Source organism: Sciurus carolinensis (genome assembly GCF_902686445.1).
Source record: "Sciurus carolinensis chromosome 14 unlocalized genomic scaffold, mSciCar1.2 SUPER_4_x, whole genome shotgun sequence".
Classification (NCBI taxonomy): Eukaryota; Metazoa; Chordata; class Mammalia; order Rodentia; family Sciuridae; genus Sciurus; species Sciurus carolinensis.
Genome location: NW_025920103.1, coordinates 4846641 through 4873827, shown reverse-complemented (window position 1 = coordinate 4873827; position 27187 = coordinate 4846641). Strand labels below are relative to the sequence as shown.

At 34.2% G+C, this 27187-nt stretch overlaps 1 pseudogene; it reads right to left on the bottom strand.

The window, feature by feature from the left end:
- Positions 1-27187, bottom strand: part of LOC124973081 (coiled-coil domain-containing protein 138-like) — a 102421-nt pseudogene that overhangs the window by 16494 nt on the left and 58740 nt on the right.

Sequence of the window (27187 nt, the reverse complement as noted above, 5' to 3'; positions counted from 1 at the left end):
GACACAATGCCAGCCAGGGTTTTTAACTCTTAATGATGTTGCTGATTCAATTATACACATTTCAAAATTATTTTTAAGAATTTAAATTACAAATTATAATTAAATTTATATAAATTATAACACATTAAATTATAAAATAAAATAGTGTCTGATATGTAAAATCACTTCACTCTGATATGTGAATTTACAGACTAGAGGAGGATAGAAAAACATTTCAGTTTGATTCTTTTCACATTTATAAAATTTAAAGACTTACTAGATTCTACTGTCATCTGAAGCAAACTATCAATGACATTGGATGGGAGTCCTTTACTGGATATTCTCAAATGACCTAATATTACTGGAACTGCTTGATATTGCAAAAACAATGTTTTCCCTTCATCTGTCTTCAAATACAAACAGAGAGAAAGAATGAAATGCCTGAGTCAGGTAAGAAGCTGAAAAACAATGTGAAATCATCTGCATATCAGTGGTCAAGTTGGTAACCTGAAAGATAAAAAGAGAGCATCATCTCTTTAACAAAATCAAAAGAGAAACAAAAACTAAATGACAAGAGATCACAGACTAAATTTAGATTAATTTCCCCTTAATTTGTTAGAACTCAGTGGGAAAGGGAAAGAAAAGGCATTACATCTTGACAGGGTAAATTTCCTTTAAATTTTTTATACTGAAACAACAAATAAGACCTATTTCTTTCTGGTATGAAGAAATAAAACATGGTTTATATTAAATACAGCAAGGAGAGTTTATTTTCCATATTTGATTACAACTGTAATATGCTTCCCAAAAATTGAAGGCATTACTTTAATTATTTCTGAATGGTTATTTCAAAATGTACCTTTATATAAACTTGTCAAATGGATTTTAAACAAGGATTTCTGTCTCTGGATAAAAATTGGATATTAGACCACTGAAAGACAACTTCAGAAGTTTAGATATGCTCTGGTGTGTTACTTTTCTTGATATATCTGAAAATAAGAATGGCAAGATTTTTCCAAGGCCAGTACTATAAAGACACCTCTAAGATTAGATTGCCTGGAATTCTCTTAAAGATGTTCCACAGGTACCTGGGAAGCTTCTAAAGTCAGAATTGAAAAGCACTAATTTACTTAGAATCAATGCACATAAAGTATTAGATACTTGTATTATTATACTTCAATATGACAAACAAACCCACGTCACTACTCTTAACAACAGTTTTCTACAATTCTCCATTCAAAACTCTATTAAAAGGAATTTTAAAATGTTCATGCTGTTCATATAATACTGAGTTATTTTTTTTTTTCTGTTGAGATTTCTACTTTAATGACTTGGAATACACTAAAGTATAACAGAATCACCAAATGACATTTATTATCTTCTTGGTTTTTGGGTCGAATTTTCTTATATAAATATTAAGGAAAAAGCTAAACCCTAGTTATTAAGAATGAGAAGTTAGAGTAACTCATATGAAATTAAAATACATATTGAAATATTAAAAAAAATGATTTGTGCCTCTGGATCCCTTTATAGTGTACTCCTTTCTCTTTTTGTAGAATTTAGTTCAAGGAGCATTAACATTACTATTCTTAATTTTGTAGCTAAAAAATAAACACTGGAAATAAAGAATAGTAGAACAAAGTTGCTAGATTGTTTATATTTGCATTGTTTAGAATATATATACATAAATATATATTTAGCAATTACACAAGCAGAGTATACATTAAGTATAAACTCTATAAGGAACAAAAATTTTATCACAGCACCACCTGCTGCATCTAATACAAATTGCTTCACTTATTAACATATCATCTGATTTTAAATAGGCTGAATGCTATATGGGATTTTTGTTAAAATTTACAAGTTGAAGAAATTGTTCTTTATGAGTTTTATGAGTAAAAAATAGTACTTGACTACTTTTTTCAAGAATGAACTTAGAGATAAATTATATTCTCATTTGAATTTATTCAGTAGTGAAGCTATTTCTAAAAACAAGAACAATTTATCTTCCAAAAGAATATTTTTAAAATATTAATTTTAACTATTTCAAAACATTTATTTTTCTAAATTTGTTATATTATTGAGTCTTTTAACAAAGTCCTGTCATTGAAATGTTACATTTATATTCTTTAACAAAAGTCAATCTGTTGATCTTAATCAGTGTAAGATAAAATTTTCCTTTATTTAGTCTATATGGCAGCTTTAAAAAGCAATTAGAAACTCTGCCACAATTGCCATCTACAGATGAGCTCCACTGCCCAGCTCTGAGCCTAGGCTAACTCTATGCTCTTAACAAGGTGCAGAAGAAATGATGCTGTGTGCTCAGGATCTTAGCCTCAAGAGCTCTTGCATTGCCAAATTTTCTGCCACATGTGAATAGGCCACATGGGAAAAAGGCCAACCAAGAACAGGGAGCCCAGTCCAGAAAAACCTGTCAGTTGAGTCCATCCCAAATTATCAATCCAAAAAATTTTGAGCTAGTAAATAAAAGGTTTTTGTGTAGCCATAGACAGCTAATGTGATCTAATATACCTTAATTCAACTCTTAAAAGTTAAATAATATAAACAATAATGAAGTCTATTGATACTGATAATAGATAGCTACTATTAAGTTAGAATTTAATATAGTTGCATGTGGAGGCACATGCCTATGATTCCAGTGATTCAGGAGGCTGAGGTAGGAGGATTGTAAATTAAAAGTCAGTCTGGGAAACTTAGTAAACATTGTCTCAAAATTAAAAAGCAATGGTTTGTTCTTTCAGTTCTATCAGTTTTTGCTTCATGTTATTGGTACATAAAGAACTATGATGTTTTCTTGATGATAAGACCACTTAATCACTATGAGATGACCCTCATCTGCAATAACAGTCTTCACTCTGGAAGTTACTTGGTCATCCAATCAGACAACCTTACTAATCTTTTAATTAAGGTGTTTATTATCTCCTTTGTTGGCTTTTTAGCTATACCTCTTTCCTTTTATTGGCTCTTTTTTAAATATATTTTTTAAAGATGTTGATGGACCTTTATTTTATTCATTTATTTATATGTGATGCTGAGAACCGAACCCAGTGCCTCACATATACTAGGCGAGTGCTCTACCACTGAGCCACAATCCGAGCCCCAGCCACAACCCCAGCCCCTCACTGGCTCTTTTATTTGTTGTTTTAGGCTTTATACATATGCATCCTTGAATTCACACTTTTCTTTACTCTTTTCTAATTGTCATATTTCAGGACTCTTTAAAGATGAGCAGAACGTCCAATAATGTACCGAACAAAAATGGTGACAAGGAGCACATAAATCCCTTCTGTTATTTCCCCATTTTAAATAAATATTCCTTACTGTATTTTTGCCTTTTTACAGTTATCAAGAATGAAAATGATAGTTTATCAAACTGTGCTATATGTTGATAAATGATTTTGAATTTTCTTAATTAAATTATTAATGGTTAAATTTTTTTCTTGTACTAATGTGGCACTGATTTTCTGATATCAACCTTACTGGATCTCTGATGAACATGTACATTTTTAAAACAGTGGCTATGTTCTGATGAAACTTTATTCATCTATGTGTGCATGTAAACACATAAGTTCTTGAAATAAGCCTTCAGTAAACTTTACTTTGGGCTAACTGTGCCTTTCTTTTCTTTTCTTTTCTTTTGATACTAGTGTTTGTACTCAGGACAATTGACCACTGAGTATGCCCATGCCTTTTTAATTTTGAGACAGGGTTTTGCTAAGTTACTGAGGTTCTTGTTAAGTTGCTGAGTCTGCCTCAAATTTGTGATCCTCTTGCCTCAGGCTCCTGAGTTGCTGGGATTACAGGCATGAGTCACCATGCCTGGCTCATAAATGATCTTTCAAACAGTTACCAGTCTATCATAATTTTGAGAGCAGAAACCAAGCAAAAATAACTAAGAAGGCAGAATTATGACTTTGTTTTTTCATTAGTTCACTTATCACTGGGAGTAATGACACAGAACATACTTAGGTAAAGAAGCCAAATTAAATTATTGTCATTGCTCATTTAAAGAAACTACCATTCTGACTCATATAATTTAGCAAAAACAATAGATATAAAACTGATACATTTATTGCTTGACTACACTGGCATTACTCACTTTAACAAAAATTATCTTATTTAATGATTCAGAATGACAACTGGTTACAGGTAATAATTTAAAGTATATCAATTAAGTTGACATTACATACAATTAAACTACACACCTGTAAATCCCAGCAACTGAGGAGGCTGAGACAGGAGGATCACAAATTTGAGTCAAAGATGGCAACTTAATGAGATACTGCCTTGAAATAAAAAATAAAAGGGGTTAGGGTAGAACACACCTGGTTTCAATCCCTTGTACTGGAGGGAAAAAAATTATGGTCATCTTTAGTTGAAGCATTTCCTTCTTTCTCTCTCTTTTGCCACACCCTCCCTTCATTTATTCTTTTCTTTGCACTGCTGGTGATTGAGCCCAGGTTTTGTGCATGTAGAATTATATTTAATTGATTCATTTTCTTATATATCAATAAATTCATTCTTATATACCAAGCACTATGCTAGGTATGGATGGATAAACAAAATAAGTTTTTATCCTCAGTAAGCTAATTAATGCAGGAATGATAAGCTTTTATGGTATAGGGCCAGGTAATAATTTTATAAATTTTAGAGGCTACACAGTCTCTGTTGACAACTACTCAACTCTGCTGTTCAAAGGTAAAAAGAGTCATAGATAAGACATTGTGCACAAGAATGACTGGGTGAGAAAATTTTATTAACAAAACAGATGGTGGACCTGATATGCTCTATAAGCTATAGTTTGTCAACTTGGTTGTCTAGCAGAAAATAGAAAAGTAGCTAGCAATTCCAATTTATGTGGCAAATAAGCCAACAATTGTAAGTGAAGGGTGCTATTAGAACATGATCTAAGAGGATCAACACAGGCTTCTGGGAAGAAGAAACAATACAAAAGACTTTGTTCTCTCAAATTTATCAAATAAAATTTGATTTTAAATAATGTGCCACCATTATGAAATAAGCCAAAATCTCATGCTGAAAATTTAAACATATTTGATTATAAAATAATTGCTTTATTACATGGTTCTCTCTCCTAGTTACTAAAAATTATTATGGAAGCATGCTTGAAAACTTACCTTGTGTGACTGTCTTAAGAACAACTAAGGTTGACAAAAATCTCAATGGCAAATTGGAGTTCTTAAAGACAGTAGCTGTCTTTGGTTTATTTTCCACAGAATGTTCTGAAGAATTATCCTGAATTCTTTTAATTACCACTCCTTTAAATATATCTTCACCCAATCTTCTCAATGCTGATGTCAAGGTTGAATGCTATTAAAAATATGTACAATCTTTGTGTATTTGCTCATACTCAGGAAACATTTATTTTAAATACTGCAATCAAATAAATGAACTAAAAGTAAATGAATTTCTTGTTAATTAAAAAAATAAAACAATTGAAAACATGCAAGACTGGAAGGTTACAATCAACTGAAAAGAAACTTAAGTATGTGTATTTTTCTAAAACATGTAAAAACATAAGATCAAGCTATATTTCTGGAACAGAGAATTATCAAAGGAAGAGAAGTGGACTGCCTGTTCTCTGTTTACCATTGCTCCACCATCACTGACTACCAGTTTCTCAGGTGTTTCTTACTCTATTTGGTTAGGAAATGACCATCTCTAATCTCACTATTTTCAATTTAATCTGACTATACATGTCCTCAGTGACTCTGAAAACTGAACAATTTCAAAAGATTAAAACACTAGGTTAGAATCATAGAAAATTCACATGGAGAACAAACTGAAACAAGAAAATAGGTAAAATAGGACTAATGGCATAGAAAAAAATTACCTCTAATATAAAAGATTCTAGTGGTATTCCATATATTCACCAAGAATCAAATGAAGGAAAACCATTTCAGACTGCTGCAGAGAGTATGCTTTGCTAAGCCAGACTAAGAAATAACTTAAATTTCCCTTTGTTAAGAATCTAATTCTTCAATCCCATGTCAGTGAGTTTGTAGTACTTACCTGCCTCTGAATGGGTATTTGTGACTCAATATTGATCCTGCAATGCATATCACAAGCTTCAACTTTTAAATTATAAACAAATACTCTGAGATTTTGTGAGTATCAAATGCCAAATGACTGGGTGGTAGAAGCAGTTAATCTAATTCAAATACACTGCTAATAAGAGTATAATATCATTAGGAAAAAGTAATACATGAGATTTAAATCTCAATTTAAAATTAAATATTTTAAGACTAGTGAATTCTACTTATTTTTGTTTAAAAAATTTCTAATGCTTTATACTTCTTTTATAATAGGAAAATAAATTATTCTTTACTTTTCAAATAAGTGTGGACACTATTTCTCTTTAATTGAAAAAAAGGAAAAAAACCACAAAAATTATTTTTTAAACTATTGTTGAGGCTTCACCAATATCTACAACTGATATTGGATGAAAATGTATGCTCAACACACCAAAAATTAGGAAATTCTCAAAACCAAATGAAAAAAGAGAATCAATACGTGCCAATCCCAATATATGATGAAATATTACACTTATCCAACAAAGAATTTAACACAGCTCTGATAAAATGAACATTTATAAACATTTTTAGAAACTCTCATTGAAGAACTGGAAATCTTACCAAAGAAAATACAGAAGAAAAGCCAAGTGGAAATTTTAAAACTGGAAATACAATGAACACAATAAAAATAAACAGTCTGGGCAGCAGTACGGAGGTCATAGAGAAAGAATTAGTTACCTAGAAAGTAAAGAAACAGAATATAGTTTATCTGAACAACCAAACTAAACTGAAAAACAAATAAATATGATGTTGAGGAATTAAGAGTATAACAAGAAATTTAACAGTCATGTCATAGAGTCCTCAAAGGAAAGCAAAATAAGGTAGCTAAAAAAATACTTGAGAAACAATGGCTAAAAACTTCCCAGACATGGGAAAAAATACACATAGAGATTAAAGAAGTTGAACAAATCCCAAAAAGGATAAATCCAAAGAGATCAACACTAAGACCTATCATTGTCAAACCTATGAAAACTAGCACAAAAAAAAGGGAGAAAGAGAAATGAGAAATGATACTCTATATTATATGTATGGGGAAAATAACTCAAATGACAATAGATTTCTTATCAGAAACCATGAAGGTGAAAAGGAACTGGTGCATTTCTAAAAAGCCAAAAGTAGGAGCAAAAAAAAAAAAAAAGCTCTCACCCAAAATCCAATTCCCAGTGCAAATATCCTTCAAAAATGAAAGGAAAATCAGGATGTCAAAATGAAGAAATCAGGAGGATCTGTCATCAGCAGATCTACTCTAAGAATATAAAGTTCTTTTAAACAGAAAGAAAAGGCTAAAAGAATATCAGAAAGAAGAACACAGAAAAGAAAAATATACAGTAGACTTTTATTCTCTTCTTGAGTTTATAAACCTGTTTGATGGGTGAAGCAAAAACAATAAGATTATCTCAAGCACTTATTTTTTTTTAAATTTCTTTTTGTACCAGGCCAGGGGTACTTAAACACCTAGCCAGATCCCCAGGTCTTTCTTTTATATTTAGTTAGAGACAGGGTCTTACTAAGTTGCTTAGGGCCTCACTAAGTTGCTGAGGCTACATTTGAACTCGAGATACTTCTGCCTCAATCTCTCAAGTCCATGCTGGGATTACAGGCATAGGCCATCGTGCCCAGCTACAGAAGAAATATTTAGTATGATTATATTATAGATGAGGGAGATTAAGAGATGTCATCTTTATCTATTTTACTAAAAACTGGTAAAATGATGGTACCGATTAGACTAATAAGTGATTCATATATAATATAATACCAAGAACTACTAAAAAAGCCAAACAAAGAGATATAAGCCTTGGAGGCTGGGGACATAGCTCAGTTGGTATAGTGCTTGCTTCACATGCGCAAGGTCCTGGATTCAATCCCCAGCACCACAAAGAGAGAGAGAGATGAAAGAGAGAGAGAGAGAGAGAGAGAGAGAGAGAGAGAGAGAGAGAGAGCTAAAAGATTATAGATAAATAGATAAATGAAAATGCAATTCTAAAAAATGTTCCAGTAACCCACAAGACAGTAGAAAAAGGAAACCAAAAAAATGAAAAAGAGATAAAAACAAGGAATAAGGTGACAGTTTAAGCTCTACCATGTACAAATTAAATACCAAAAAAAAATACAGAGATTGACAAAACTGATTTACAAACATAACCCAATTCTATGCTGCCTACAAAAACTCATCTCAAATATGAGAATATATGCAGGTCAAAAGTTAAAAAAAAGGAAAAAATATATCATGAGAATATGAATCAAAGGAAAGCAGAAATGGCTATGTTAATATCAGTTAAAGTGATTTCATGAGCAAAGAAAATGACCAAAAAAGGACTTTATATAAAAATAAAAGGGTCAATCTATCAAGAAGACAAAACAATCCTAAATGTATATGAACTGAGCAACAGAGATATACTATGTGAGATAAAAATGGATGGAAATAACAGAAGAAACACAAATTTACTATTAACCCTAGAGACTTCTTTTTTCAATTTTTTCAATTTTTATTTGTTCTAATTAGTTGCACATGACAGTAGAATGCATTACTCATTTTGAGATATTCAAAACCACCTTTTAACAATTGATAGAACTAGATAAAATATCAATGAAGATATAAAACAACTTATGATTATCAACAAAACAACCAAACATGAAGAACAGAAAGAACTATAACAGACTAAATAATTCATGGGTCATGATATGAAAATAAAACATATCAAAATCTGTAGGATATGATTAAAACAGAATGGATGGAAAAATAGCACTAAATTAATAAATGTATATATTAAAAGAGGAAAAATCTTGAATCAATAAGTTTTCACTTCAGTAACCTAGAAAAGGGAGAGCATAATAAACTCAAAGCAAGGAGAAGCAAGAAAATAATAGCAAGTAGAAATCAACAAAATTGAGAATAAAAAAAGACAGAAAAATAAAAAAATGAATAGATAATCCTCTGAAAGAACAATGAAAAAGACAAACTTATAGAAAAAAAAAAGAAAACCCAAATTTCCATAACTGGAATAAAGTAGGGCTGTCACTATAGACACTGAAGATTTCAAAAAGATAGTATTGTGATAAACTATACACAAATAAATTTGTGTAGATAAAATTGTTCAATTCCACAAAAAAGCAAAAACTATAAGTCACTAATGTGAATTATATAATTATAATTGTAAAATTATATAATTAGAATAGTCCTATAACAATTAAGAAAAAAAATTCAAAATTTAACTCCCCCCAAAAAGGAAATCTCAGGTCCAAACAGTTCACTTGCAGAAGTCTATCCAATATTTAAAGAATTAACACTAACTCTACAAAATTTCTTCCAGATGAGATAATTACCATTTTTATAAATGTAACATTACCCTGATACAAAACCAAAGCTCAAAACAAAGAAAACCACAGACCAATATTCCTCATGAAAGTAAATGAAGAATCCTTAACAAAATACAAACATATAGAATTCATCAATAAGCAAGAATTAAACATCACAACCAAGTCAGCTTTATGTCAGGGATACACAGCTGATTCAATGCTTAAAAATCTATGTAATCTACCATATTAAGCAATTAAAGATGAAAAACATTATATGACCTTACCAATCAATATAAAAAATTCATTTAAAAAATTCAATAATAAACCCATTCATAATAAAACCCTGTGAAAAATAGGAATTGAGGGGAATTAACACAAATCAAAAAAATCATCTATAAAAATACTATGTTAATGTTTACTTAATGACAACAGACTAAATGGTGCACCCTAAGGTTGAGAACAAGGCAAAGATATTTGCTCTCACCACCATGTACAATCAGTATAGTGCTAGAAATTCTAGCTAATGCAATAAACCATGAAAAGGAGCTAAAGGTATACATATTAAAAAGGAAAATAAAAACAAAAACCACCGTGTTTATATTTGAGATAAGATGACAATGTAGAAAATTCCAAGAAGTCTCTTAAGAAATTTCTAAAACTACTAAGGTCTAAGTCACAGGACACAAAATAAACAACAAAAAAATCAATTATATTTTTATATGCTATTGACAAACATATGGACATCAAAATTTAAATGAATGCTAATTAAAATCACATAAAAGTAAATACTCAGCTGAAAACTTATAAAGAGGAATTCTATGCAAAAAACTACAGTGCCAATGAAAGAAATTAAAGTTTTAAATAAGTGAGGAGACGGTTTGTGTTCATAAATTGGAAGATGCAACACAATAAAAAGTCAATTGTCAATTAGATATACAAGTTTAATGCTATTCTTATCAAAATCTCTGCAAGATATTTTATAAATACAGAAGATTATATATATAAACAAAATCAAGGAAACTAAAACTAAATGAAGTATTACCTGAAAATAAGTTTCTATAGTCATTTACCTGTGTTCCACCATCTAACTGCCATAGAGACCAATATATAAATTTTACAAAAGGCTTATGAAGTTTGGCATTTACAAATGGCATCCACTGTAGCTGCTCTGTCATCATAGGTAAAAGATAAACATAAAATGATAAAAATAGAAAGATGCAGCAGTTTTAGATGTCTGGAATTAACTACCAAAATTTTCCAAAAATTAACTAAAGAAAAAATAATTTCTAATAAAAATAATTCAAAATTCCCTTATGCTACAGAATTTGGCAATGTGCACTTGAAACTTTAAGTATGTCCTGGGTACAATGCAAGTGCCTGAATCCCAGTGATCTGGGAGGCCAAAGCAAGAGGATCGTAAATTCATAGCAGCCTCAGCAATTCAGTGGAGTTATAAGTAATGCAGTGAGAGTCTGTTGGGAGAATAAAAAGAAGAAAAGTCTGGGGATATAGCTCAGTGCTAATGTGCTCCTGGGTTCAATCCCCAGTTACTATTCCATCAAAAAACTTAAGTATGCATATTTGCTCTCATCCAGCAATAGCACATCAAGGGATTTAAAAAGTTTTACCTAAATATACACATTATTTGAGGCTTAAATGATAAAATAAACATATATCCTTTAAAAATGATAACCTAGAATTATTCTTATTATCATAGAACATTCCATAGCAACTATAAAAAAGAATCCAATTTATATAAAATATATATTTAAATTTATATTGAAAATATATGTGAAAGAATATTTTCTAAAAATATTAACAGATGGATTTTAATAACTTGAGCAGTATTTACTTTCTTCTTTACACATTTATATTATCATAATTAATGTCAATTTGTGAAAGTAATTTAAAAATATAAAAGTTTGTTGATGATCTTTTCTTAAAAAGTAGGTCATTTTGTTAAAAGACTTTAAAGACCATAAAGATATATCCTAATACTCTGATAAAATAACACTACTTCTGGAATTTTAATCAATCTAAGAAATCACCTAAAATATACCCCTGCAAAACCACTTGTACAAAGATAATTTATAACAGCATAAACCTTGAAATAACTTAATGGTTAACAGGGAAATTTTAAGTTAACTTTACATCCAATGGACTAAACATTATGAATGTATTGAATGTATACTTATTTTCTGTATATGTATTATGATGTTTCAATATCTTTAAAAAGACCTTCTAGGGGGTTTTCAAGAGGGCAGACTAGAGGGCGGCTGCATTTCATGTTGCTCCAGGACACAGGATTCAAAAGAGAAGATAGTGAGAGACTTGGGACTAACTCAAAGCCGCCGGGTGAGTCTCTCCGTTGCGGAGGTGTCCCGGATGGGGCGGTAGCCCCGGAACGCAGTGAACTTTGTGAAACAGAGTTGCTTGGTGAGACGCCCCTCCCCCCCACCGGAGCGGTAACACGGACAACTGGGATCATCGTAGAGGAGGCGGCTCAGCACAGCGCTTGGTCTCAGAGCAACCACTGGGTCTTCGGGCGGCTGCCTGAGGAGGAGCTGCGTGGTGAGCTCTTTGGATTCAGAGTGATCGCTTCTGAACACCAGGGGGTTGCCCGGAGAAAGAGGAGGAGCGCAGTGGGTCGCTTGGTCTAGGAGTGACTGCATCAGAGCTACAGGCAGTTGCCAGAGGACTGCATGGCAAGCTGTTTGGACTCAGAATGACCGCTTCTGAACACCGGGGGCTTGCCCAGAGGAAGAGGAGGAGCATGGCGGGTCGCTTGGTCTAGGAGTGACTGCATCAGAGCCACAGGCAGTTGCCAGAAGAGGAGGTGAGTGGTGAGTTGATTGGACTCAAACTGACTGCTCCTGAAAACCGGTGGCCTGCCTGGAGGAGGAGCATGGTGGGTCGCTTGGTCTCCGAGTGACTGCTCCTGAACAACCGGGGGGTACCCCCTGAGGAGGAGGAGGAAAAGGGCGGGTCACTTGGACTTGGAGTGACTGCCTAGGGCTATGGGCGGTTGGCGGGAGGAGGAGACCCGAAGTGAGTTGCTTGGACTCCTAGTGACTGCGTCGGAAACCGGGCAGCTGTGCGGAGGAAGAGGTGTGTGGCAGGTCTCTGGGTCTCAGAGCTATTGTATGGGGCTCCAGGTGGTGGCTCAGAGGAGGGGCCACATAGCCAGGTGATTAGGTGCAGATCAGGGTCCCAGGACTGGCTTCTTGGTGGAAGAGCCGCACAGAGGTACGCCTAGGGGTGGAGCAAAGTTTCCAGGACTGCGGGCAGATTCTCTGAGAAGAGGCAGCCTAAGGAGACTCGTCTGTGAATGGTGAAGCTCCCAGACCCAGGAGGTAGATCCGGGCCCTTGGGATCATTGCAGAGGAAGACAGCCCAGCCCAGGTGGTAGTTGTAGATTGAGGGGAATCTCTAGGAGGGGAACTGATCAGCAAGACATCCCCACCGGGTGCGTCTTCCCTGCCAGGTGAGGTTTTCCCACAAGGACAGTAAAACCAGAGACAAAGGCACAAACAGGCCTTGCCTCAGCCTGCAGCCTAGTTCCCCTTTGGATGACCATTGGTCAACAAGTGGAGGCACCTCTGTCCACTATCAGAGAATATACCCCACCTGAGGGTCACCAACCCTAGAGAGGCAGCTTCCTTGTGGAGCACCGCATTATCAACTTACTCCAAGACTTCAGGCTACTGAAGGATAAGAGGGGATATACTAGCAATCTTCAGGGAAATTATAAGTCAAAAGAGGAAATCTGCAATATCTTAATGACCCACTGATTCCTGAACAATATGGGAAAGCAAGGGAAGAAAATGCCCCAAACAAATCTAGATGTTACATCAATAAAATCCAACAACAGCATGGCAGAAGAAATGACAGAAAGGGAGTTCAGAATGTACATAATTAAAATGATCAGAGAAGCAAATGATGAGATGAAAGAGCAAATGCAGGCATTGAATGATGAGATGAAAGAGCAAATGCAGGCATTGAATGATAGCACCAATCGACAGTTAAAAGAGCAAATACAGGAAGCAAAAGCTCATTTCAATAAAGAGTTAGAGACATTGAAAAAAAAAAAACAGAAATCCTTGAAATGAAGGAAACAATAAACCGAATTAAGTACTCCATAGAAAGCATAACCAATAGGATAGAACACCTGGAAGACAGAACCTCAGATATTGAAGACAAAATATTTAACCTTGAAAACAAAGTTGAACAAACAAAGAAGATGGTAAGAAATCATGAACAGAATCTGCAAGAACTATGGGATATCATGAAAAGGCCAAATTTGAGAATTATTGGGCTTGAGGAAGGCTTAGAGAAACAAACCAAAGGAATGAACAACTATTCAATGAAATAATATCAGAAAATTTCTGAAGAATGAAATGGAAAATCAAAATCAAGAGGCTTATAGGACTCCAAATACACAAAATTACAACAGACTCACACCAACGCACATTATAATTAAAATACCTAACATACAAAATAAAGACAGAATTTTAAAGGCTGTGAGAGAAAAGAACCAAATTACATTAAGGGGGAAACCAATACAGATATCAGCAGATTTTTTAATCCAGACCCTAAAAGCTAGAAGGGCCTGGAACAACATTTTTCAAGCTCTGAAAGAAAATGGATGCCAACCAAGAATCTTATACCCAGCAAAACTTACCTTCAACTTTGACGATGAAATAAAATCATTCGATGATAAACAAAAGCTAAAAGAATTTACAAAAAGAAAGCCAGCATTACAGAACATTCTCAGCAAAATATTCCATGAGGAAGAGATAAAAAATAAAGAAGCAAATAAGCAAAGTGGGAATTATCCTAAAGGAACTGTCAAATAAAGGAGGAACCAAGGTGTGTCAAAAAAATAAATAAATAAATAAAATTTAAAAAATGAACCAAATGACCGAAAATACAAATCATATCTCAATAATAACCCTGAATGTTAACGTCCTGAATTCATCAATCAAAAGACATAGACTGGCAGATTGGATTAAAAAGAAAGATCCAACAATATGTTGCCTGTAAGAGACTCACCTCATAGAAAGAGATACCCATAGACTAAAGGTGAAAGGATGGGGAAAAACATACCATGCACATGGACTCAGCAAAACAGCTAGAGTATCCATCCTCATTTCAGATAATGTGAACTTCAAGCCAAAGTTAGTCAGAAGGGATAAAGAAGGACATTACATACTGCTTAAGGGAAGCATAAATCAGCAGGATATAACAATCATAAACATCTATGCCCCAAACAGTGGCTCATCCATATATGTCAAACAAATCCTTCTCAATTTTAGAAACCAAATAGACCATAACACAATAATACTAGGTGATTTTACAATGCCTCTCTCACCACTGGAGAGATCTTCCAAACAAAAATTGAACAAAGAAACCATAGACCTCAATTACACAATCAATAATTTAGACTTAACAGGCATTTATAGATATACCATCCAACCAAGAGCGAATACACTTTCTTCTCAGCAGCACATGGATCCTTCTCTAAAATTGACCATATATTATGCCACAAAGCTAATGTTAGCAAATACAAGAAGATAGAGACACTACCTTGTATTCTATCAGATCTTAATGGATTGAAGTTAGAAATAAATGAAAGAGTAAAAAGCAGAAACTACTCCAACACCTGGTGAGTAAACAATATGCTATTAGATGATGAATGCATAACAGAAGACATCAGGAGGGAAATAAAAATATTCTTAGAAGTAAATGAGAACAAAGACACATCATATCAAAATCGCTGGGACACTATGCCAGCAGTACTTAGAGGAAGATTTATTTCATGGGGCGCATTCAACAAAAGAAGTAGAAATAAAAAATAAATGACTTAACACTACAGCTCAAAGCCCTAGAAAAAGAAGAGCAGACCAACACCAAAAGTAGTAGAAGACAGGAAATAGTTAAAATCAGAGCTGAAATCAACAAAATTGAAACAAAAGAAACAATTGAAAAATTAACAAAATAAATAGTTTTTTAAAAAAATAAACAATATTGATAAACCCTTAGCCACACTAACAAAGAGAAAGAGGGAGAAAACTCAAATTACTAAAATTTGGAATGAACAAGGACATATCACAACAGACACGACTGAAATACAAAACATAATTAGAATCTATTTTGAAAATCTATACTCAAACAAAACAGAAAACCTCGAAGACATCATAAAGTATCTAGAGAAACATGAATTACCTAAACTGAATGAGGAGGATATACACAACTTAAATGATTCAATTTCAAGCAATGAAATAGAAGAGTTCATCAAAAACCTACCAACAAAGAAAAGTCCGGGACCAGATGGGTTCTCAGCCGAGTTCTACAAAACCTTTAAAGAAGATCTCATTCCAATACCCCTCAAAGTATTCCATGAAATAGAAGAGGAGGGAACCCTCCCAAACTCATTCTATGAAGCCAATATCACCCTGATACCTAAAGCAGATAGAGACACATTGAGGAAAGAAAATTTCAGACCAAAATCCTTAATGAACATCGATGCAAAAATTCTCAACAAAATTTTAGCAAATTGCACACAAAAATATATTAGAAAGATAGTGCACCACGATCAAGTGGGTTTTATCCCAGGGATGCAAGGTTGGTTCAACATCCAGAAATCAATAAATGTCATTCACCATATCAAGAGTCTTAAAGTCAAGAATCACATGATTATTTCAATAGATGCAGAAAAAGCATTTGATAAAATACAGCATCCCTTCATGCTCAAAACACTAGAAAAAACTGGGGTAGTGGGAACATTCCTTAACATTTAAAAGGCTGTCTACGCTAAGCCCATGGTCAATATCATTCTAAATGGTGAAAAACTGAAAGTATTCCCCCTAAAAACTGGAACAAGGCAGGGATGCCCTCTTTCACCACTTCTTCTCAATATCGTCTTTGAAACTCTAGCCAGAGCAATTAGACAGACCAAAGAAATTAAAGAGATACGAAGAGGAAAAGAAGAACTCAAACTATCCCTATTTGCTGATGATATGATTATATAGTTACAGGAACCAGGAAATTCCACCAGAAAACTTTTAGATCTCATAAGTGAATTCAGTAAAATAGTGGGATATAAGATCAATGCACATAAATCTAAGGCATTTTTATACATAAATGATGAATCTTCAGAAAGAGAAATTAGAAAAACTACTCCATTTACAATAGCATAGAAAAAAATAAAATACTTGCGAATCAATCTCACAAAAGAGGTGAAAGACCTCTAAAATGAGAACTACAGAACACTAAAGAAAGAAATTAAAGAAAACCTTAGAAGATGAAAAGATCTCCCACGTTCTTGGATAGGAAGAATTAATATTGTCAAAATGGCCATACCACCAAAAGTTCTATACAGATTCAATGCAATTCCAATTAAAATCCCAATGATGTACCTTACAGAAATAGAGCAAGCAATTATGAAATTCATCTGGAAGAATAAAAAACACAGAATAGCTAAAGCAATCCTTGGCAGAAAGAGAGAAGCAGGGGGTATTGCAATACCAGATCTTCAACTCTACTACAAAGCAATAGTAACAAAAATGGCATGGTATTGGTACCAAAATAGTAAGGTGGATCAATGGTACAGAATAGAGGACACGGACACAAACCCAAATAAATACAATTTTCTCATACTAGACAAAGGGGCCAAAAATATGCAATGGAGAAAAGATAGCCTCTTCAACAAATGGTGCTGGGAGAATTGGAAATCCATATGCAACAGAATGAAACTAAACCCATATCTCTCACCATGCACGAAACTAAACTCAAAATGGATTAAGGTCCTCGGAATCAGACCAGAGACCTTGCATCTTATAGAAGAAAAAGTAGGTCCAGAGCTTCAACATGTCGGCTTAGGACCAGACTTCCTCAACAGGACTCCCATAGCACAAGAAATAAAAGCAAGAATCAATAACTGGGATAGATTCAAACTAAAAAGCTTTCTCTCAGCAAAGGAAACTATCAGCAATGCAAAGAAAGAGTCTACAGAGTGGGAGAAAATCTTTGCCAATCATACTTCAGATAGAGCACTCATCTCCAGAATCTATAAAGAACACAAAAAACTCTTCACCAAGAATGCAAATAATCCAGTTGACAAATGGGCTAAGGAAATGAATAGACACTTCACAGAAGAAGATCTACAAGCAATCAACAAACATATGGAAAAATGTTCAACATCTCTAGTAATAAGAGAAATGCTAATGAAAACCACCCTAAGATTCCATCTCACCCCAATTAGAATGGCGATTATCAAGAATACAAGCAACAACAGGTGTTGGCGAGGATGTGGGGAGAAAGGTACACTCATACATTGCTGGGGGGGCTGCAAATTAGTGCAGCCACTCTGGAAAGCAGTGTGGAGACTCCTTAGAAAGCTTGGAATGGAACCACCATTTGACCCAGCTATCCCACTCCTTGGCCTATACCCAAAGGACTTAAAATCAGCATATTACAGAGATACAGCCACATCAATGTTCATAGCTGCTCAGTTCACAATAGCCAGATTGTGGAACCAACCTAGATGTCCTTCAATTGATGAATGGATAAAGAAACTGTGGTATATATATATACAATGGAATATTACTCAACCTTAAAGAATGATAAAATTATGGCATATGCAGGCAAATGGATGAAATTGGAGAATATCATGCTAAGTGAGATAAGCCAACCTCAAAAAACCAAAGGACGAATGATATCACTAATAAGTGGATAATGACACATAATGGGGGTGGGAGGGTTAGTGTTAGGTTTAGAGTTATGGTTAGGGAGGGGGGCAAGAATGGAGGAAGGAAGGACTGTATAGAGGGAAAAGAGGGGTGGGAGGGGTGGGAGGGAAGGGAAAAAATAACAGAATGAATCAAACAACATTACCCTATGTAAATTTATGATTACACAAATGGTATGCCTTTATGCCATGTACAAACAAAGAAACAACATGTATCCCATTTGTTTACAATAAAAAAATAATAATTTCAATTTTGATAAAATATTAAAAAAAATAGACCTTCTAACTAGGGAAAGACTGCCCGTCCCTGAGCTCACCAATTCTTTGAGACAACAAAAAGCATACTTGATGATGCCTTTGATCTAACCAATCCAGAGTCAAACTTTCTCTGTGTGATCCATGCCTTAGAAAATTATTGTAGTCAGTCACTCCTATTCACCCTTCTTAGTCCTTCCCTTCTAATGCTTTCCCTTTGTTTCTGTCTTCTGCCTCTTGACCACTCTGGTGTTTCTCATGTGACTCTGCATAACCTGCAGTGCCTTCTGTCTCTAAGACCTGTGAATATGTAAACTCTTGTTTTTTTTTTCCTTTGAGCCTCTCTGCTTTCTCATTTATCTGCATCTGACTGAGAATATCATAAAAGAATACAAATGGTGTGTGCCTGTCATCCCAGCAGCTTGGGAGATGAGGCAGAAGGATCCTGAGTTCAAAACCAGCCTCAACAAAAGCAAAGCACTAGGCAACTCAGTGAGACCCTGTCTCTAAACAAAATACAAAATAAGGCTGGGGATGTGGCTCAGTGGTCAAGTACCCCTGAGTTCAATTCCTGGTACAAAAAAAAAAATTACAGTGAGAAAATAGAAACACATTACTGATAAATTAATTAAAGCAAATCCAGGATAAAAAATCATATATACAACAACAGACATGACTAATAAGTTATAAAAATAAACCTTAGTTTCAAAGTGCATATTTGACCTCTTGAAGCAAGATGTGGTACATCCTCCTTTTGAAATATTCTCCCTCTTCAGATTCTGTGGCATCAATTCCTCCTGGTTTCCCTTCTACTTCTCTGGCTACTACTTACCAGTCTCTTTTGCTTATTTATTCTCATTTGCCTGACTGTTAAATATTGGAGTTACTCAAGATTCTATATTATTTACTATAAATTGATGACTAATATCTATAGATATTAGTCATCAATTTATAGTAACTAATATATATATATATAGATATATATAGATATAGATATATACAAACATATCAAACTTCTCCAAGAGTTCTGGGTCTCTCATGTCAATAGCTTCTAGACACAATCCATTTTGCTGTTCAAAGTCATTTCAAACTCAACATATCCAAAAGAATCTTGTCAGATTCCCCTACATACTGAAATTTCCCACCCCCAATAGTTCCTACTCTGAGTTACTACTATCAACACTCATACAGTTGCAAAAGTCATAAACCTGAAAGTCAACTTTGACTCTTCAATTCTTACATGGAATCCATTAACAAGTCCCTTCAATTTTATCTCCTTTCAAAACAGTCCAGTTCTAATTCTATACCAACCATCCCAATCTAAATTGCTACCTTATTTCACATTAATTACTTAAGAGTTTCTTAATTTTTCTCCCATCACAGACACGTGATTGACTCCATGTAACAGTCAGCACAATCCTTTGAAAGAATAAACCTGATACTATTTTCTCCCTCAATGTTCTTCACTGGCTTCCTACTAGTGTTAAGGTACCATTTCCTTTAATTCGAACAATAAAACCTCAAACAAAAAAGAAAAAATTACAGACATTTCATAATTTGAAAAATGCCCAAATAGTACTTTTATGGATACTTTCATGAATAAATGCAATTTGATAACCACATATTGTGTTAAGATCACAATCTCAATAAAATCTCATGTGTTAAACTCTCCCACCTCATTTTAATATGTGACTGACTCTAAAGTATTCCTTCCAGGAAACAGGTTACATAACTCTACAAGGGAGCATTCAGAATAATTAAGACTACAAGATATTCAACAAATTCAGACTCTTCAACATAATAACATAAAACATGAGGAGGGGGAGAAAGGCGATGTTAAAGTGTCCAAAATATAGAGACTTAGGAGACACAAAGACGAAGAGTACCATGTAGCCCTGGTTATATTGTTTTGGTTGTGGTTGTGGGTTTTTTAGCAATAGCTTTTTTGAGACATAATTTGTAACTGAGGGAAAATCTAAATAAACACTCCAGCTTCACTTACCTGCAGTTGACTTTAAAAATCACCAATTTTGAAGGTCAAATCAGAGAACTGATCAATATATTATTAGTCTTTCGCTAGTTCTGCTGTAGATAGTGCCTACAACATGTGGGTTTATGATGATAACTGTTGCCTATATTAACTTTCAAGGACTTGAAGGCTGCTTTTGTCAAAAGAACTAACTATTAGACTAGGGTTGTGGCTCAGTGGTAGGGCACTTGACTAGCACATGTGAGGCACTGTGTTCTAGCCTCAGCAGCACATAGAAGTAAACAAAGGCATTGTGTCCATTTATGACTAAAAAAAAAAAAAGAAAGAAAGAAAAGCACTAACTGTTCACTTGGGCCTAAGCAGATGTCCAAAGGGTGACTAAACAGGGTGAAAATTCTGGCAATTTTGCCTTTGCACTTTATCTCTCTCCCTTGCTACCTTAATTTTTGGGTCAGATTGTTTCTGTTCAACTCTACATGTAGACACATAAGTAGCTTAAAGAATGTTTGCTCTGAACTGGTCATAAAAGGTTGATTTGCCCAAAATCTCCCTAATGCCTATCTTCCCATTTCAACACTAAAGGCAACAAGAAAATGGTAACTAAGACATTTTAAGTTTTACAGGGACATCATGATGAACAGATTGCCAACTACCAGATTTTGCAATATCCCACTCCAGACCATTAAACTGGTGCCTAGAAGTTCCCAGGCATCAGTCCCTTCCTAACCAGACTACCCCCTCTTTTCCCCTTGTCTAAAGATAAATGGAGTCTGAAACTTGTGTCAAGATGATCTTTTGGGGTAGTAGTCTACCATCTTCTCAGTTTTGCTGGCTTACTGAAAAAATCTTTTTCCTCAATCCAATTACTTTTTCATGATTCACTGATCAACTTTACCAGAGATGAGTAAATGGATTTGCATTCAGTACCTTATTCACCCACAACCAATCTTTTACACTGTATAATCCAGTGATTTTTAGAATATTAATAAAATTGTGCAACCCACCACCACAACCAGTTTTAAAACATTTTCCAACTCCAAAAATAATCTTACAATTAGCATCATCCCAACACTTTACCCCAAGTCTCCCAGTCAACCACTAACTACTTTCTGTCTATAGCTTTTTCTTGATTTTTCATACAAATTGAATCATACCATATGGTCTTTTGTGAATGAATTTTTTCACTTAGTATAATGTTTTCAAAATTCGTGGTTTTTTTTTTTTACAGACTGCATTTTGATTCATTGTACACAAGTGGGGAACAACATTTCATTTCTATGTACATGCTGTAGATTCACACCATTCGTGTAATCATACATGTACATAGGGTAATGATGTCTGTCTCAGTTCCTGCCCCACCCCCTCTCCCCATTTCCCTCTACACAATCCAACGTTACTCCATTCTTCTCTTACCAGCCCCCCCACCTCCTCCCCCATTACATATCATCATCCACTTATCAAAGAAAATATTTGACCTTTTTGGGGGGGCGGATTGGCTTATTTCACTTAGCATGATATTTTCCAACTCCATTCATTTACCTGCAAATTTTATTCTTCTTTATGGCTGAATAATATTCCATGGTGTATATATTCCATAGTTTCTTTATCCATTCATCTATTGAAGGGCATCTAGTTTGGTTCCACCATCTAGCTATTGCAAATTGGTCAGTTATAAATGTTGATGTGACTGCACTACTGTAGCATGCTAATTTTAAGTACTTTGGGTATAAATGCAGGAGTGGGATAGCTAGGTCAAATGGTGTGTTCATTCTAAGTTTTCTGAGGAATTTCCATAATGCTAAAATTCATGTATTAACATGCATAAAACTTCATTCCTTTTCAATAATAGTAATATTATTATAAATACAGTAAACACTATAATAGATATAAAAATCTATTGATTATTAGTTGGTTGATATTTGGGCTAGTTCTATTTGTTGGCTATTATAAGTCATGTTACTATGAACAATCATGTACACATTTTTATGTCTACAAATGCCTTCATTTTTCTTTACTGCACACCTAGTAGAATTGCTGACAATCCTTTTTGAATGAGCAACCAAACTATCTCTCTATGTAGCTATACCATTTTATAATCTTATTAGCACTGTGTAAGAGTTTCAATTTCTTCAAATCTATAATCATGTGACTTTTTTATATAGGCCATCCTGGTAAGTGTGAAGTGGTATATCATGGTTTCCATTTACATTTCCCTGATGACTAATAATGGTGAATACTGTTTAATGTGCTTACTGACCAGTTATACATCTCTTATACATAAATGTCTATTCAAATTCATTGGGCTTATTAATCATTTTTATTGCTCAGTTTTTTTAAATACTCAGAATGGAAGTCCCTTATTCAATATGTAATTTGAAAATATTTTTTATATTCAGTGGGTTGTCTTTTTAAATTTTCTTGATATCTTTTTCTTTTTAATTTTTTTTTTTTGGTTCTTGATGGACCTTCATTTATCTATATGTAATTCTGAGGATGGAACCCAGTGCCTCACACATGCTAGGCACCCTTCCACTGAGCTACAACCCCAGCTCTTGATATCTTTTGATGCACAGAAATTTTTATTTTCAAAGGTATAATTATTCTGTTAGTTTTTGTCTTAGTTGCTTATGCTTTTTGTTATACTTAAGAAAACACTGCCAAATCCTAGGTCACCAAGATTTACTTAGATGTTTTCTTCCAAGAATTATACTTTAACCTCTTTACACATTGAGACTTTTGATGAATTTCAGTAGGTTTGTTAATATATGGTTTAGGCAGGAGTGTAAATCATTCTTTGTATGCAGTCACCCAGCTGTCTCAGCATCATTATTTGAAAATTTATTCTTTTCTCACTGAACTCCTTTAGTACTATGGCAAAAATAAATTCCTTGTAACCATGAAGGTTCACTTCTGACTTTGATTCTAGTCCACTAATCAGTATGTCCAACCTCAAGCCAGTACCACTCTATTTACTACTATATTGCTGCAGTTAATTTTAAAAATAGGAAGAAAGTATACTTCTTTTCTAAACATGATGTTGATATCTGGGTCAACAATAATTCAATATGAATTTCAGGGCTGCCCTTTCAATTTCTGCAAAGAAGCTAGCTGGGCTTTTGATAAAGAAAATAATGATGTTGTAGATTAAATTGAGGAGTACTGGCATCTTAAGAATATTGTCTTCTTGATCATGTCTATTCATTGTTTAGAGCTTTTTATTTTATTTTACTTTATTTTAACTATAGTTTAGAATTTTTAATTTGTACTAAAGTCACTGAAGCAAAACTCACAAAACATTCTGCATTCCTTTACACCCCCCCAATGCAAACAAAACAAAAAAAAATCATTTGTAGAAAAAAACAGCTTTGTACATGGGATGAAACAATATAAATTCAAAACTTACAGATAAGGATTAATTTATTTTAATAATCCTCTATCATTTTCAGAGTTCATGCTTTGCACCAAAACTACAATAGAGCTACTTACTATATTTGTCCATATATTTACCTTTACCAGAGAATTTTGTTTTCATATGGCTTTATATTTGATGTCTAATGTAATTACATTTCAACTTAAAGGATTCCCTTTAGAACTTCTTGTAGGGCAGTTCTAATGTTTTTGTTTATCCAAGAAAGACTTAATTTCTCCCTTATTTCTGAAGAACAATTTCATTGAATAAAGTACACTTTGTTTGACAGTCTTTTTATAACTTTCACGCTTGGAATGTGCTATTCTAATGTCTTCTGGCTTGCAAGGGCTTTGCTGAAAATCTGATAAAATCCTTACACAGATTTCTTTGTGTGCGACAAGTTGCTTTTCTCTTGCAACTTTGTCTTTGACTTTTAAGATCCTTTTATCTTTGACTTGAAAATTTGATTATATTGTGTCTTGATGTAGTTCTCTGGGGTTCTTACCTGGAGTGTCTTAAGCTTCTTGAATTTGGATGCCTATTTCTTTCCTCAGAAAAAGCACTCCTCAGCCATAAGTTCTACAGTCAAGCTCTCTGACTCTTCTCCCTCTCTCTTCTTTTTTGTGACTCCCATATTGTGTGCATTGGTCCACATGATGGTATCCCAAGAGCCCTCTAAGTTATCTTTCTTCTGCTTTTTCTTTTACCATTCTTAATTGATTTTCTTTTACCATTCTTAATTGATTTCTTTTGTTTGATCAAGTCTAATAGTGCATTTCTCAGATCAGACATTGTATTCCTGTTATTTTCAGATATGCAATATCCCCCCAAAAAAATTCATGTGTAAGACAATACAACTAAGTTTAGCAGTGAAATTATGGGGTTTTAAAAGCATTAACCTAATCAATACTTTAATCCACTAGGATGGACTAACTGGGTAGTGATTGTAAGCACTTAGGATGTGGCTGGAGAAGGAGGTAGGTCACTGGGGGTGTTCCTTTGGGGTATATTTTCCCCCTAGTGAGTGGAACTTTCTCTGCTTCCTGATTGCTATGTACTGAGAAGTTTGCCTCCTCCACACCCTTCCACTATGATGTTCTACTTTACCTCAGGCCCAGAATAATGCAGTCAGTTATCCATGAATCAAGATCTCTGAAAACTTTGAGTGCCAATTAAAATTTTCATCCTCTAAAATTGCTCATCAGGTCTTTTGGTCACAGTGGTAAAAAAGCTGAATAAAACAGATCCTTTCTTATAATTTCCATCCTTTTGCTGATACTCACTTAGTTCATATATCATTTTCCCAATTTTGTTTTATCTGTGTTCTCTTAATCCACTGAGTATCTTTAAGACAGTTTTAAAATTTTCAGAAACTTCAGAGATCTGAATTCCCTTAAGTTCAGTATCTGGAACATGGTTTTTGTTCATTTGATTGAACCAATGTCCTTGTTTCTTTGGGTGCCTTGTGATTTTCACCAACCCCAACGCCCCACCCCCAGTTTGGGCATTTGAAAAACAACCACCTTTCCAAGTCTATACAACTAACTTCATGCAGGGAAGAATTTCATCAATCATCCTGGCTAAAGACTTTAAGACCTCTCAGACTTTTTCTGAGAGATATGTCTTCTCTAGGCCTGTATACTTTATAATGTCTTGAATTCCTCAGCCTTTCTTAATTCTTCTCAGAAGCCCATAATTCTTCTTACTTCTTTGTGCAAAAGTACACATCTCTGAAGCTCTAACATGGTACAGCATTCACCTGTTTTGTGCAGTTTCCAAACTATGCCATCATTTACTTCAGCAAGACAAAAACCAATAGGCAAGACAAGACACCACTACTGTGAGCAGCCTCCACACAAGTCAAAATATTGACTGCACAGTCCATTCTTTTGCTCATTCCAAAGGAGGAACTGAGATATGGGAGTTTCTTCCAGCTGTATTGTACTGTGGGGGGAGGGGACATGGACATGCAAAATCCCACAATTTTTCTTATTCCTTTTGATGGATTCCCTTTTTGGCTGCACATTGACCTGTCTGCTACAGCATTTCAACTGGTCTCTGGAGTCCTCACAAACATGTCCTGGTCCACATATTATAGTTAATTTGGTGTTTCCAGGGGATTATGAGAGTTTGGATCTTTCTAGTTTAACATCTTGATGCATAGTCCTATAACCACAATTTTGTAAACATTAGCTGTAATGCATCTATTCTTGGCAGATTCTACTTCATGCTACTACATTTCTCCATTCTCAATTTCTTTCCTTTTTTTTTTTTTTTGGTGGTCCTGGGGATTGAACCCAGGACCTTGTGCATGCAAGGCAAGCACTCTACCAGTTAAGCTATATCCCCAGTCCTCCATTCTCAATTTCTCTAGAAATATCCCACTCATCTATTTTTGAATCATGCAAGAAAATTAAGTTTTGTAAGGTATATCCAGTCTGATCATCTATCTAATTGACCACATTTAGTTCACAGTGGCTTTTTGCATTTTAAAATATTAAACCCATCCTTCAATAATAATGGGTCACAACTGTGATAAAATACATAACCAAATGTGTCAGAAAGATCCAAAGGTTAATTTCTAAAGAGATTACTCTTTGGGCTGGGGAGATAGCTCGGCTGGTAGAGTGCTTGCCTTATGAGCACAAGCCCTGTGTTCGATACCCAGTACCACAAAAAAATAAAAAAAGAGATTACTCTTTGAAATTACTCTTGAGTTATAGTTGTATTCTTATAATAAATATAAGACTCACCAAAGTGGTTTATACTTTAATCCTCTTGTTCTCATACCAAAGAAAAAGTTATTTTTTTAAAAAAGGGTTGCATTATTTTAAAATCAGAAAATATGAATTATATGAATACTTGCTTATGTTGGCCATAAGTATTCAATTCAGTAATTCATTAATTTGGTACTATTTACCCTTTTCTTATTCTATTAATACTTTTCTTATGCTTTAAGATTGCTTTACCTTTATTAACATATTAGTAAGTTGAAACAGTATTTTAGATATAAGAATCTATGCTCAGCAAAAATTGCAAATCCCAATTAAATCAAGACAACCTAGATGTCCTTCAATTGATGAGTGCATAAAGAAACTTGTATACACACACACACACACACACACACACACACTGGAATATTACTCAGTCATAAAGAATAATAGAATTATGGCATTTGCAGCGAAATGGATGAAATTGGAGAATATCATGCTAAGGGAGTTAAGCCAATCTCAAACAACCAAAGGACGAATGATCTTGCTGATAAGCAGATGATGACACATAATGGGGGGTGGGAGGGAGGCAAGAATGAAGGAAGGAGGGACTGTATAGAGGGAAAAGAGGGGTTGGACGGGTGGGGAGGAAGGAAAAAATAACAGAATGAATCAAACACCATT